Source organism: Schistocerca americana, chromosome 1 (genome assembly GCF_021461395.2).
Source record: "Schistocerca americana isolate TAMUIC-IGC-003095 chromosome 1, iqSchAmer2.1, whole genome shotgun sequence".
In the NCBI taxonomy this organism is placed as follows: Eukaryota; Metazoa; Arthropoda; class Insecta; order Orthoptera; family Acrididae; genus Schistocerca; species Schistocerca americana.
In genome coordinates this window covers 961,904,914-961,918,049 of record NC_060119.1, presented here as the reverse complement: position 1 = coordinate 961,918,049, position 13,136 = coordinate 961,904,914, and the positions used below count along the sequence as shown (strand labels likewise).

The 13,136-nt window shown below is 44.0% G+C and overlaps 1 pseudogene; it reads right to left on the bottom strand.

Moving 5' to 3' along the window:
* Positions 1-7,441: 7,441 nt before the first annotated feature.
* On the bottom strand, positions 7,442-7,559 carry LOC124558443 (annotated as a pseudogene).
* Between the last annotated feature and the right edge of the window lie 5,577 nt (positions 7,560-13,136).

Genomic DNA, 13,136 nt, shown 5'->3' with positions numbered 1-13,136 from the left:
CTCATACAAAAGGGTGTAATGGGTATAAGTGCAGATATTTCTATTGGTGACTGAGGACGGTGCACTGAACATCGTCACAGCAGTATTTACATAATTTCCTGATTGATAATTATAGGTATTACAGATCGTGTGACTGAGGACGGTGCACTGAACAACATTACATCAGTGTTTACATAATTTCCAGATTGATAATTATAGCTCTTACAGATCGTATTTTTTAATGTTGGGTAGTACCTCCAAGTACAGTCGAAAAAGTAAGTCATTAGTGCGTTTTCCCCTGGGCAACTGGTCAGATGAAGCATAGACGCGTTGACGCAAAACATTTAGTCTATACTGAAAGGGGTAATTCTCTCAGTGGTGCAGTTACGGCCATGCATATAATATTAGGTAGTAAATTGTTTGACGTGTTTGTCGTGACAGTTCGGCACAGAGAAAAAATAAATAGCACACAGATCTATGCACATATTAAGGTGCCACATATGAAAATATCTCCATGTACACCCGTTACAAACTGTATACACACACCTCTGTAAAACTTAAAAACGAGATAGATAAAGTAACATAACGAATTAACAGCTTGATGGGAATGAATGAAAGTGCTGGAGCATATTGTCAGAGGTCCCCAGTCGTGCAAGGAAAGCAGGATGTCTCATGGCGAGAGGTCAGCGTGACTGTAGTGTCAAACTGGGCAGGCCTTGCAATAGGTGACAGTTAAAGGAACGGAAAACGGCAGTGCGTTGGTCAATTACCGAGCAGTTACGGTGCACAGTGATGGTGTTCTTCATACATGTCCTGCACTAAACTTTGTACGACAACACAGGGGAAATAATCCTCAGGAAACTGGAAGAATGATGAAGTGTGTCGACCGTCGCCCATGAGTTTGGTATTGCTCACAGAATGTGTCACGGGCGTGGGGAGCGTTCTGAAGAAGAGGCACTGCGGCTCGAATGCGACGAGGTGGTCGACTACGGACATCTACATCTACATCTACATCTACACCTACATCCATACTCCGCAAGCCACCTGACGGTGTGTGGCGGAGGGTACCCCGAGTACCTCTATCGGTTCTCCCTTCTATTCCAGTCTCGTATTGTTCGTACTACAGCAGAAGATGACCGCTACATTGTGAACAGGTGAGAAGAGACCCACGTCCAAGAACGGGTGCTCCAGCAACGACATTTAATACTGCTGCAAGCCACGCAAGTTCACGTTCAACAACTTCACGGCGACTTCAAAGGGCTAGTCTCTTTGTCTGACGACCAGTCCGGTGTGTGTCGCCTACACTTTCACATCGACGGTACTGTTTTCGACGGTGCCAGGAACCTAGGGCTGCGCCACCGAGGAGCAGGGTAACGTGTACGTCTTGGCTCAAATGGTTCAAATGGCTCTGAGCACTAAGGGACTTAACTGCTGAGGTTATCAGTCCCCTAGAACTTAGAACTACTTAAACCTAACTAACCTAAGGACATCACACACGTCCAAGCCCGAGGCAGGATTCGAACCTGCGACCGTTGCGGTCGCGCGGTTCCAGGCTGCAGCGCCTAGAACCGCTCGGCCACCCCGGCCGGCGTACTTCTTGCATGAGCGCAGATTCAATCTGAGTAATGATCCCGGACTTATCCTCATATGAAGAGCGGTAGAATGGTGTAATGCACTCAGGAACACTGTCGAACATGATTGTTATGGGGACCCATCTGTTCTGTGTGGGAGGCATAATGCTGCATGAGTGTACTGAAATTCAAATCATTGAACATAATACACTGACTAGTCAACGTTATTGTGGCACTGTATTCTTCTTTAATTCGTCGTAGTTCCGCCAGTTTGCTGCAAATATTTGTTGACTATACCCTTAAACATTCCTCTTGAATCATTCTATCTATTATTGCAAACTGTTGCAAAATTACTTCAATATCTCTTTAAATTAGACTTCTTGTACAACAACAAAAACGTGGTGGGGATCACTATAGTATACTCTAAGATATCTCTGCTACTTAGCAAGTGCTCATAGTTCTTAAGATATGCATTTTAGAGCCCACGTTTACCAGACATTGTTTCTTCGAACGATTGTTTCTGTCGTACCCCCAAATACTGACCATTGCTCCTGGGACACACTGTATACATACACTCTAAGAAAAAAAAAGTGATGCACCACGAAGAAATTATCTGATTGGGACGGTGGAAATCTTTGGATGTGATATACATGTACAGAAAAAAAAAAGAAATCTACAGTTTCAAAAAATTTGGATGATTTATTCGACAGAAAGAGCTTCACAAATTGAGCAAGTGAGTAACACTTTGGTACACCTCTGACCCTTATGCAAGCAGTTTTTAGGCTTGGCTTTCACTGACAGAGTTGTTGAATGTCCTTCTGAGAGATACCGTGCGAAAATCTCTCCAATTGACGCTTTAGATCGTCGAAATCCCGAGCTGGTTGGAGGATCCTGATCATAATGCTCTAAACGTTCCAACTAGGGGAGAGATATGACGATCTTCGTGCCTAAGGTAGAGTTTGGCAAGCAGTAGAGACTCTCAACGCGTGCAGGAAGGCATTTTTTTGCTGACACGTAAGCACAGGACGGATTCCCATGAACGGCGATAAAACGGGACGCAGAAAACTGTTGACATACCTGTGTACTGTAAGGATGCCGAGGAAGACAGCCACAGGGGACCTGCTACGAAAAAAATTTAAACCCGGACTGTCACACCTGGTTGGCCGACCGTTTGGTGAACGACAGTCAGGCTGGTATCCCACCACTGACCGGTGCGTTTCCAGACACGTCTTTGCTGATCATCAGGGCGCAATTCGAAGAAGGATTCATCTCTGAAGACAGTTCTCCCCCGAGTCAATAAGGTGCCAGTTTCACAGAATTTGACACGGCATCCCTTGGGAGGACATAAAACAACGCTATCCATCAACGTCAAACCGAATAACTGCTTGCATAAGGGCGAGAGGCAGACCAATACTTTTTGCCTTCCTCAGTTTGAAAAGCCTTTTCTTCTTGAATAAACCATTAAAGTTTTCTGATAATGTCATCATTTGTTCGTCTGTATATGTAAACCACATATAATGATTCCTATCCGATTCGGATAATTCCTCCGCGTTGCGACGCTTGTTGTTTCTTTTTTGAGTTAGAGGGTATGTAGATAGTGTGTCCCAGGAGGAATGGTCGATATTCTGGAGTAAGACGGGAAAGAAAAAGCCATGTGCTCCAAAGGCATACCTTACGAGCTGTGAGAATTTCCTCACTATCAGAGATGTGTTTCACATTAGCAAAAATGAACAATTGCTTATATCTCTTACGGTATGCACTTGAGATCCCATGTTTACTGGGCATTTTTGGTTAGAATGATCGATCCTGCCATATCGCTGAATATTGAGCATTCCTCCTGGGATGCCACGTGGATTCGCTAACATGTGTAATTACTTAACAGGTTCAGGGATCTTTTATATAAAAAATGAATGGACTTTAAGGCAGTGTTGAATGACCGACCTCTATGAAATCATAAGTAGTGAAGCCAACAAAGAGGTCGCGTATACCTCACACCCATAGCGGCAAATAGAAACGCCGGTTCGCTAATACACCAAACCCTTTACAGTGGCTGACACAATATTCAACTAGATGTAGACTAGCAAGCTGCTGAGATGTTATCAAAATAGGTTTGCTCCATCTTGTGAATCACATGAACTTAGTGTTAATGCTCACTTTAAAAAATAAGCACTTCAAACAACTCATCACTGTGTAGTGCCACACTTATTTAACCATACAAGATAATAGCCGAAAGTGCAGAGCATGTATACACAATGCTGGACATTAAAATTTCAATACCAGGAAGAACAGCAAATACTTTTTTTTACTTACTGTATATACACAGAACTACAGGATGAGAATGTGACCAAATCTACTGGTAATATTGGGTTATGTGGGTGGCAGTGGCAACAGCTCGATACTAGCTGCGCTTCAAAAATGGTTCAAATTGCTCTGAGCACTATGGGACTTAACGTCTGAGGTCATCAGTCCCCTAGAACTTAGAGCTACTTAAACCTAACTAACCTAAGGACATCACACACAGCCATGCCCGAGGCAGGATTCGAACCTGCGACTGTAGCAGTCGCATGGTTCCGGACTGAGCGCCTAGAACCGCGAGACCACTGCGGCCGGCCAGCTGCGCTTCAGTGACTGTGATGGTTGCAGCAAATCTATACCAGAGTTCATCAACTATAGTGGATTGCTAGTGTGCAAGTATCTCAGCAACGAATGAGAAAATTTTACAGTGAGAGATTCTGAGAACGTGCTCACCAGAGCAACATCGAACACGCTTTTTAACATGGTAGTCAGGAGAGCAAAGGCAACATGCAGTGTTCGTGAAAGATAATATCGTTGAGAATTCAAAGGTAGGGTACATATAATCGGTGAAACACATCAGGTATATAACCGTCGGTGCCCAAATTACTGACTGTGTGAACCAAAGATGATCGTGTTATTTATCCAGTGTACCGTACCACCACTCCAGTTGCTTGGTCCGTATGATGACGATGAACAGAATCGTCACCTTGAAGACTACACACAGACATTCGCCCATCGTAATGCTTTGACCACAGCCATGACCTCTGTCTCCTGCTACTGTGACCAGAATGCAGACTGCAACTGCACCTTGCACCACGTTTGGTATGGGAGCAGCAATCTAGTGTGGGCATTGGGGGTAGGGAGTAGGTATTGTACAGAGAGGGGGGATAAGAGGGTAGAGGTGAGGAATGTTGTGCTTATCATAGGAGTGTGCAAGGACATGGTACAGACAGGGTACGGCTACTGGGTGCAGTCAGTAGGGTTTTGGGGAGGGGTGTTGTAAGGGGATCACAAAACAAACAGAGAAAGCCTAATGGGTGCACTGATGAAATAGAAGTTTGTTTAGTACTGGAGTGAGAGGAGGAAAGAGGGTAAGTGTGTGGAGGCCAAGGACTAGTGAAGGTTGAGGTCAGTGAATTATAGGTTCAAAATGGTTCAAATGACTCTGAGCACTATGGGACTTAACTTCTGAGGTCATCAGTCCCCTAGAACTTAGAACTACTTAAACATAACTAACCTAAGGACATCACACACATCCATGCCCGAGGCAGCATTCTAACCTGCGACCGTAGCGGTCGCGTGGTTCCAGACTGTAGCGCCTAGAACCGCTCGGCCACTCCGGCAGGCAGCGAATTATAGGAACAAAGAATATATTGGAGGGAGTTTTACCTACTGCACAACTAAGAGATGCTTAGGTTGATAGGAAGGATATGGAAGGTGCATGTTGTGAAGCAGTCACTGAAGTGAGGCACATCATGCTGGGCAACATGTTCGGCAAATGGGTGGTCCAGCTGTCTCTTTCCCAGAATTTGTCTGTGGCCGTTCTTGCAGTCAGACAGCTTGTCAGCTGTCATGCCCATGTAGAAAGCAGCACAGCACACAGTATTCAGTAGGTGATGGTGTGGGGCTATAGGGGCAAGTCTTACATGTAGGTCTATTACAGGGATGGACAAGGATGTTGAGAAGGTTCAGTGGGCAGTAGAATACCGCTGTAAGAGGATTGGGACAGACTGTGAGTAGAATAATTCTCATTTCAAAGCATGACGAAAAGTAGTCGAAACCCTGGTGGAGAATGTAGTACATTTGCTCTTGTCCTGGTTGGTACTGCATCATAATAGTTGTGCTGCTGGACCGTGGCTATGTGGAAGGTGGTAGCTGACTGGTGAGACAAGGCACAGGAGTTCTGTTTCTATTCCATGGTGAGTGAATAATTTCAGTATTTAATTGCCTCAGTGATACGTTTGGTATGCTACGGCAGGGACTGAGTATCACTACAGATACGATGACCACGGATGGCTAGGCCATATGGAAGGGACTTCTTGGTGTGGAGTGGGTAACAGCAGTCAGAATGGTGGATTTGGTGGTTATTGGTAGGTTTTTATGGACGGAGGTAGTGATACAGCCATCTTTCATGTGAAGGTCAACATCGAGGAAGAAGGCTTGTTGGTTTGACGAATATTGGGTCAAGTGAATTGGAGAGAATGAGTAGAGGTTCTGGAGGAATGGGATAGGACGTTTTTATTGTAGCCATCCTTGAGATAGAGGTCAACAACGAGACTGGTGGTTTGTTGATTTGAGGAGGACCAGGTGAAGCTAATAGGGGAGAACATATTAGTTTCTGGAGGAACTTGGATATGGCGTCCTCATCTTCAGTCATGATTACTGTTTGATTGCATGGATACTGAACAATAACTGTAAATAGTCACTGCCATAATCCAATGAGAGCATACGTAAAGAACGGATTAAAATGGAAACATACAACTAATCGCATGAAAAAAACCTGAGATTCGTTGAAAGAATGCTCATGTTCTTGAGATTCATTGACAGAATGCTCATGTTCCTAAGATTCATTCAAAGAACGTTCTTGTACTTATGTTGTATAGTACATTCAATAAGGAATGGTGCATCAAAATCGTTTTTCGGCTGAAACTTCACTATAGCTCGTTAGACTATGACCCTTGGCAGGGAGAATTCGTATATGAAATAGAGAAGACACAAGAAAAGAGACCGCGTCGTCAAGGGTTCGTTTAGGAAAAGCAAAAGTGTCACAGAGATGGACATAAATAAAAAATAATTTACTGTTAAATTTCCGAGAGCGTGAGTCCTTAGAAGAGTCAGCCAACGTTTAGGTCCCTTTCGTATTTTAAATTGATAGAGATTCGAGTTTACATGGCAACTTAGCAAAAATCGTTCTCGTCGATAACCATTCGAGACGGGAATAAGAAAGTGGGTGTAATTGTAGTAGTTACGATTAGGATTTGATGTGCGCAACTGTCATTCCAGGTATCAAATTGGCTGGTCCTACTGCAACCGATGTGAGTTGTTCTGCTCCAACACTTTCCAAAATGTTACTCGGCCTGTGCCTACCACACCGCACACACAGCACACGCAGTCACTGATTTGCAATACTAACTCTATCTTCCGCACTATCCTAAAATTCTTGTCATTTCTCATATCGCACCTTCCACGATACTTGGTTGTTTCTCAAAGACTGTAGAAAGTTGTGCTACCGCTCAGTGGGAGCAGAAAGGAAAATTGGGGTTAACGCGCCCTTGATGATAAGGTGAGACCGAGTATCGTTTAGGTTTGGTGAACTTCGACAAAGGACGTCCGTCAGAATCTTCGAAAACGAAACAGCAGGCGTTTGTCTTAACCAGTGTAGTTCTAAACTGCTCCCGAACAGACCATGAAGGCCCAACGGAACCGACCGCCGCCGTGTCATCCTCAGACCATAGGCGTCACTGGATGCGGATATAGTGGGGCACGTGGTCAGCACACAGTTCTCCCGACCGTATGTTATTTTCCGAGACCGGAGCCGCTACTCCTCAGTTAAGTAGCTCTTCAGTTTGCCTCACAAGTGCTAAGTGCACACCACTGGCCAACAGCGCTCGGCAGACCGGATGGTCTCCCATCCAAGAGCTAGCCCAGCCCGACAGCGCTTAACTTCGGTGATCTGACGGGAACCGGTGTTACCACAGCGGCAAGGCCGTTGGCGCCAATATAGGTCTAGAACGGAAAAATTAAAATCTTGTGACGGGACAGATACCTTAGTAGCGGCCCTCTTGAGTTCGATTCCAGTGACTTAATGAGCGAGCAACTTCGTTCGGATCTATTTACATAGTGTACCATGAGTCTGTTAACATGGGGGGACATAAAGATCAAGAAATTGTAAACTGGTGGTTAAAAGTAAAGTCTGGTGTGCCCCAGGAATGTGTAATTAAACCGCTATTGTTCACGCAATACATTAACGACTAAGAGTGTAATATTAGTTGCCATATCCAAACTTTCGGAGATTATGCACTTAAATACGAAGAAATTCTACCACGTAAATTTTCTGGCATTACGCAATATTTCCTGATGCAAAGACTGGCAATTAGCTCTTAATGTAGACAAATGGTGCAGTTTACTTACAAATACGATTTTACACAACACTTGTACGACACAGACAAGTGTGTGGAATCCGTATCAGGTCGGAGAAACAGGGAAATGGAGGATATTCAAACGAAACGTGCAAATGGTCACAGACTTCGTTAACTGAATGGAAAGTGTAACAGAAGTGTTAAAAAAATCTGTTTTTAGTAACAACTTCATTCGTCTTTCAAGGCAGAAACTACGAAACTTCCTCGATCACTAATTTATAAAACTCGCAGATAAGGTGCGAATAAAATTAGGCAAATAGAAACAACGGAAAACACGTGTCTATCTGAGCACACTCTCCGTTAGTGGAATAGGTAGAAGCTAAAGTGTATGGCACAATAACAAGTGCCCTCTCTGATACACCTAACTCTAATTCGCTTGTTATAGACTTAGCTACTGAAATAAGCGTTGTGGACAGAAGTATAAACCTAAGTTTTAGTAACATTCTTTTCTGACTTAACAGTAATAATGTTGTCGTTGTTGTCTTCAATTCTGAGACTGGTTTGATGCAGCTCTCCATGCTACTCTATCCTGTGCAAGCTTCTTCATCTCCCAGTACTTACTGCAACCTACATCCTTCTGAATCTGCTTAGTGTATTCATCTCTTGGTCTCCCTCTACGATTTTTACCCTCCACGCTGCCCTCCAGTGCTAAATTTGTGATCCCTTGATGCCTCAGAACATGTCCTACCAACCGGCCCCATATTCATGTCAAGTTGTGCCACAAACTCCTGTTCTCGCCAATTCTAATCAATACCTCCTCATTAGTTATGTGATCTACCCATCTAATCTTCAGCATTCTTCTGTAGCACCACATTTCGAAAGCTTCTATTCTCTTCTTGTCCAAACTATTTATCGTCCATGTTTCACTTCCACACATGGCTACACTCCATGCAAATACTTTCAGAAACGACCTCCTGACACTTAAATCTATACTCGTTGTTAACAAATTTCTCTTCTTCAGAAACGCTTTCCTTGCCATTGCCAGTCTACATTTTATATCCTCTCTACTTCGACCATCATCACTTATTTTGCTCCCCAAATAGCAAAACTCCCTTATTACTTTAAGTGTCTCATTTCCTAATCTAATTCCCTCAGCATTTCCCGCCTTAATTCGACTATATTCCATTATCCTCTTTTTGCTTTTGTTGATGTTCATCTTATATCCTCCTTTCAAGACACTGTCCATTACGCTCAACTGCTCTTCCAAGTCCTTTGCTGTCTCTGACAGAATTACAATGTCATCGGCAAACATCACAATTTTTATTTCTTCTCCATGGATTTCAATTCCTACTCCGAATTTTTCTTTTGTTTCCTTTACTGCTTCCTCACTATACAGATTGAATAGCATCGGGAACAGGCTACAACCCTGTCTCACTCCCTTCTCAACCGCTGCTTCCCTTTCATGCCGCTCGACACTTATAACTGCCATCTGGTATCTGTACAAATTGTAAACAGCCTTTCGCTCCCTGTATTTTACCCCTGCCACCTTTAGAATTTGAAAGAGAGTATTCCAGTCAACATTGTGAAAAGCTTTCTCTAAGTCTACAAATGCTAGAAATGTAGGTTTGCCTTTTCTTAATCTATTTACTAAGATAAGTTGTAGGGTCAGTATTGCCTCACGTGTTCCAACATTTCTGCGGAATGCAAACTGATTTTCGCCGAGGTCGGCTTCTGCCAGTTTTTCCAATCGTCTGTAAAGAATTCGCGTTAGTATTTTGCAGCTGTGAATTATTAAACTGATAGTTCGGTAATTTTCACATCTGTCAACAACTGCTTTCTTTGGGATTTGAATTATTATATTCTTCTTGAAATCTGAGGGTATTTCGCCTGTCTCATACATCTTGCTCACCAGATGGTAGAGTTTTGTCAGGACTGGATCTCCCAAGGCCATCAGTAGTTCCAATGGAATGTTGTCTACTCCCGGAGCATTGTTTCGACTCAGGTCTTTCAGCGCTCTGTCAAACTCTTCACCCAGTATCGTACCTCCCATTTCATCTTCATCTACAACATCCTCTTCCATTTCCATAATATTGTCCTCAAGTACATCGCCCTTGTATAGACCCTCTATATACTCCTTCCACCTTTCTGCTTTCCCTTCTTTGCTTAGAACAGGGTTTCCATTTGAGCTCATGATATTCATACAAGTGGCTCTCTTTTCTCCTAAGGTCTGTATGCAGTATCTATCTTACCCCTAGTGAGAGAAGTCACTACATCCTAACAATTGTCCTCTAGCCATCCCTGCTTAGCCATTTTGCACTTCCTGTCGATCTCATTTTTGAGACGTTTGTATTTCCTTTTGCCTGCTTCATGTATTGCGTTTTTATATTTTCATCTTTCATCAATTAAATTGAATATTTCTTCTGTTATCCAAGGATTTCTACTAGCCCTTGTCTTTTTACCTACTTGATCCTCTGCTGCCTTCGCTACTTCATCCCTCAGAGCTACCCATTCTTCTTCTACTGTATTTCCTTCCCCTATTCCTGTCAATTATTCCCTTATGTTCTCCCTGAAACTCTGTACAACCTCTGATTTAGTCAGTTTATCCAGCTCCCATCTCCTTAAATTCCCACCTTCTTGCAGTTTCTTCAGTTTTAATGTACAATTCATAACCAATAGATTGTGGTCAGAGTCCACATCAGCCCCTAGAAATGTCTTACAATTTAAAACCTCGTTCCTAAATATCCGTCTTACCATTATATAGTCTATCGGATACCTTGTAGTATCTCTAGGATTCTTCCATGTATACAACCTTCTTTTATGATTCTTGAACCAAGTGTTAACTATGATTACGTTATGCTCTGAGCAAAATTCTACCAGACAGCTTCCTCTTTCAATTCTCTCCCCCAATCCATATTCTCCCACTATGTTTCCTTCTCTCCCTTTTCCTACTCTCGAATTCCAGTCACCCATGACTATTAAATTATCGTCTCCCTTCACTACCTGAATAATTTCCTTTATCTCATCATACATTTCATCAATTTCTACATCATCTGCAGAGCTAGTTGGCATATAAACTTGTACTACTGTAGTAGGCATGGGCTTCGTGTGTATCTTGGCCACGTTAATGCGTTCACTATGCTGTTGGTAGTATCTTACCCACACTCCTATTTTTTTATTCGTTATTAAACCTACTCCTGCAGTACCACTATTTGATATTGTATTTATAACCCTGTATTCACCTGACCAAAAGTCTTGTTCCTCCTGCCACCGAACTTCACTAATTCCCACTATAACTAACTTCAACCTATCCATTTCCCTTTTTAAATTTGCTAACCTACCTGCCCGATTAAGGGATCTGACATTCCACGCTCCGATCCGTAGAACGCCAGTTTTCTTTCTCCTGATAACGACGTCCTCTTGAGTAGTCCCCGCCCGGAGATCCGAATGGGGGACTATTTTACCTCCGGAATATTTTACCCAAGAGGACGCCATCTTCATTTAACCGTACAGTAAAGCAGCATGCCCTTGGGAAAAATTACGGCTGTAGTTTCCCCTTGCCTTCAGCCGTTCGCAGTACCAGCACAGCAAGGCCGTTTTTGTTAGTTTTGCAAGGCCAGATCAGTCAATCATCCAGACTGTTGCCCCTGCAACTACTGAAGAGGCTGCTGCCCCTCTTCAGGAACCACACGTTTGATTGGCCTCGCAACAGATACCCCTCCGTTGTGGTTGCACTTACGGTACGGCCATCTGTATCGCTGAGACACGCAAGCCTGCCCACCAACGGAAAGGTCCATGGTTCATGGTTGTAGGTAATGGAACCGAATAATGCGTTCTTGTATGAATACAACTACACTGTCTCAGCAGAAAAGTTTGTACCCAGGAGGGGAGGAGGGAACGAAACGAAATGTCTGCAGATTAGAGAGTATGTGATGTTATTTCAGAGATTACAATACCGAGCCAAACTTACAAGGAACGTGGCAGTATGAACCCACTTATCAGTACGACGTTGCACTCCCTCTGGCCTCGATTCATGCCTTGTTTCAGTTGGTACAGGTGTCACAAACCCGTTGTATCCAATCCCTCGTGAGGCAAGCTGACCAATTGTTTTAACTGGTCCTTGATATCCTGAATACTGGCAATGGGAAGGAGTTCACGTTCCAGATGGTAGCACACATGTTCTATCAGGGGCTTATCTGGGGATCTTGCTGGCAACGGGAGTACATCTGCAACACGGAGACAGTTAATAGAGACATGTACCACGTACGGACGAACACTGATCTGCTGCTCTCACACGAAGCGTAACGCGTCAGGACGCAGGATGTTTGTGACGTACCACTGTGTCATCACAGTTCGCATAGTCATTACCACCGAGAGAGGTGACGTAGTCATTTGCACACTGGTCTCGCATTCGTGAGGAAGACTGTTCAAGTCCGCCTCCGACAATCCTGATTTGGATTTTCCGTGATTTCCCTAAATTACTCTAGGCAAATTCCGAGATGGTTCCTCTGAAAGGAAATGGCCGATTCTCAACCATTGCAAATCCTTGAAATAATTCGAGCTTGTGCTCGATCCCTAACGACCTCGTTGTTAACGGGAGGTTGAACCCTAATCTTCCCTCCTTCCTTCTTTCCTTTAACACCTACCAGCCGTGACACGATGACAGCAGAAGAGGCAGCGCTGTGCCTTTCCAAAACATGGAAAGAGTGGGGCTTCTCCCCAGGTTGCTGCCATGACGATGGTCGTCCGAGATAGTGGTGAACCGCACTTCACCGCTGAAAACAGTGTGACGCCATTCATCAGCACTCCATGCTCCCGGTCACGACGCAATTCCAGATGTACCTGCCTGAGTTGTAACGTTAACAGCAGCCTGCCAATAGGACGGTAATGCCCTCGACCAGCTGCTGCTAGACTCCGAACACACAGAATGTGTCAAGGAGTACATTCCTTGTTCTCGGATGGTAGGCTCAAGTGTGAAGGTGTTAGGATTTGCTTGGTGCACAATATGCCGATCGTCACTTTGTGGTGGTCAGATGTGATCGGCCAGAAACTTGACGGCGAGTATGCCTGCCCCCACATTCCCATGCGGTCGAAATTCGGCTCACTGTCACCTCTGAATATCCTAAAACACTGGATATTGCACGATTCGACCACAGGTCACATGGAGACCTGCAATGAACCCCTTTTAAAATCTTGCCAGGTGCTGATAAGGCTG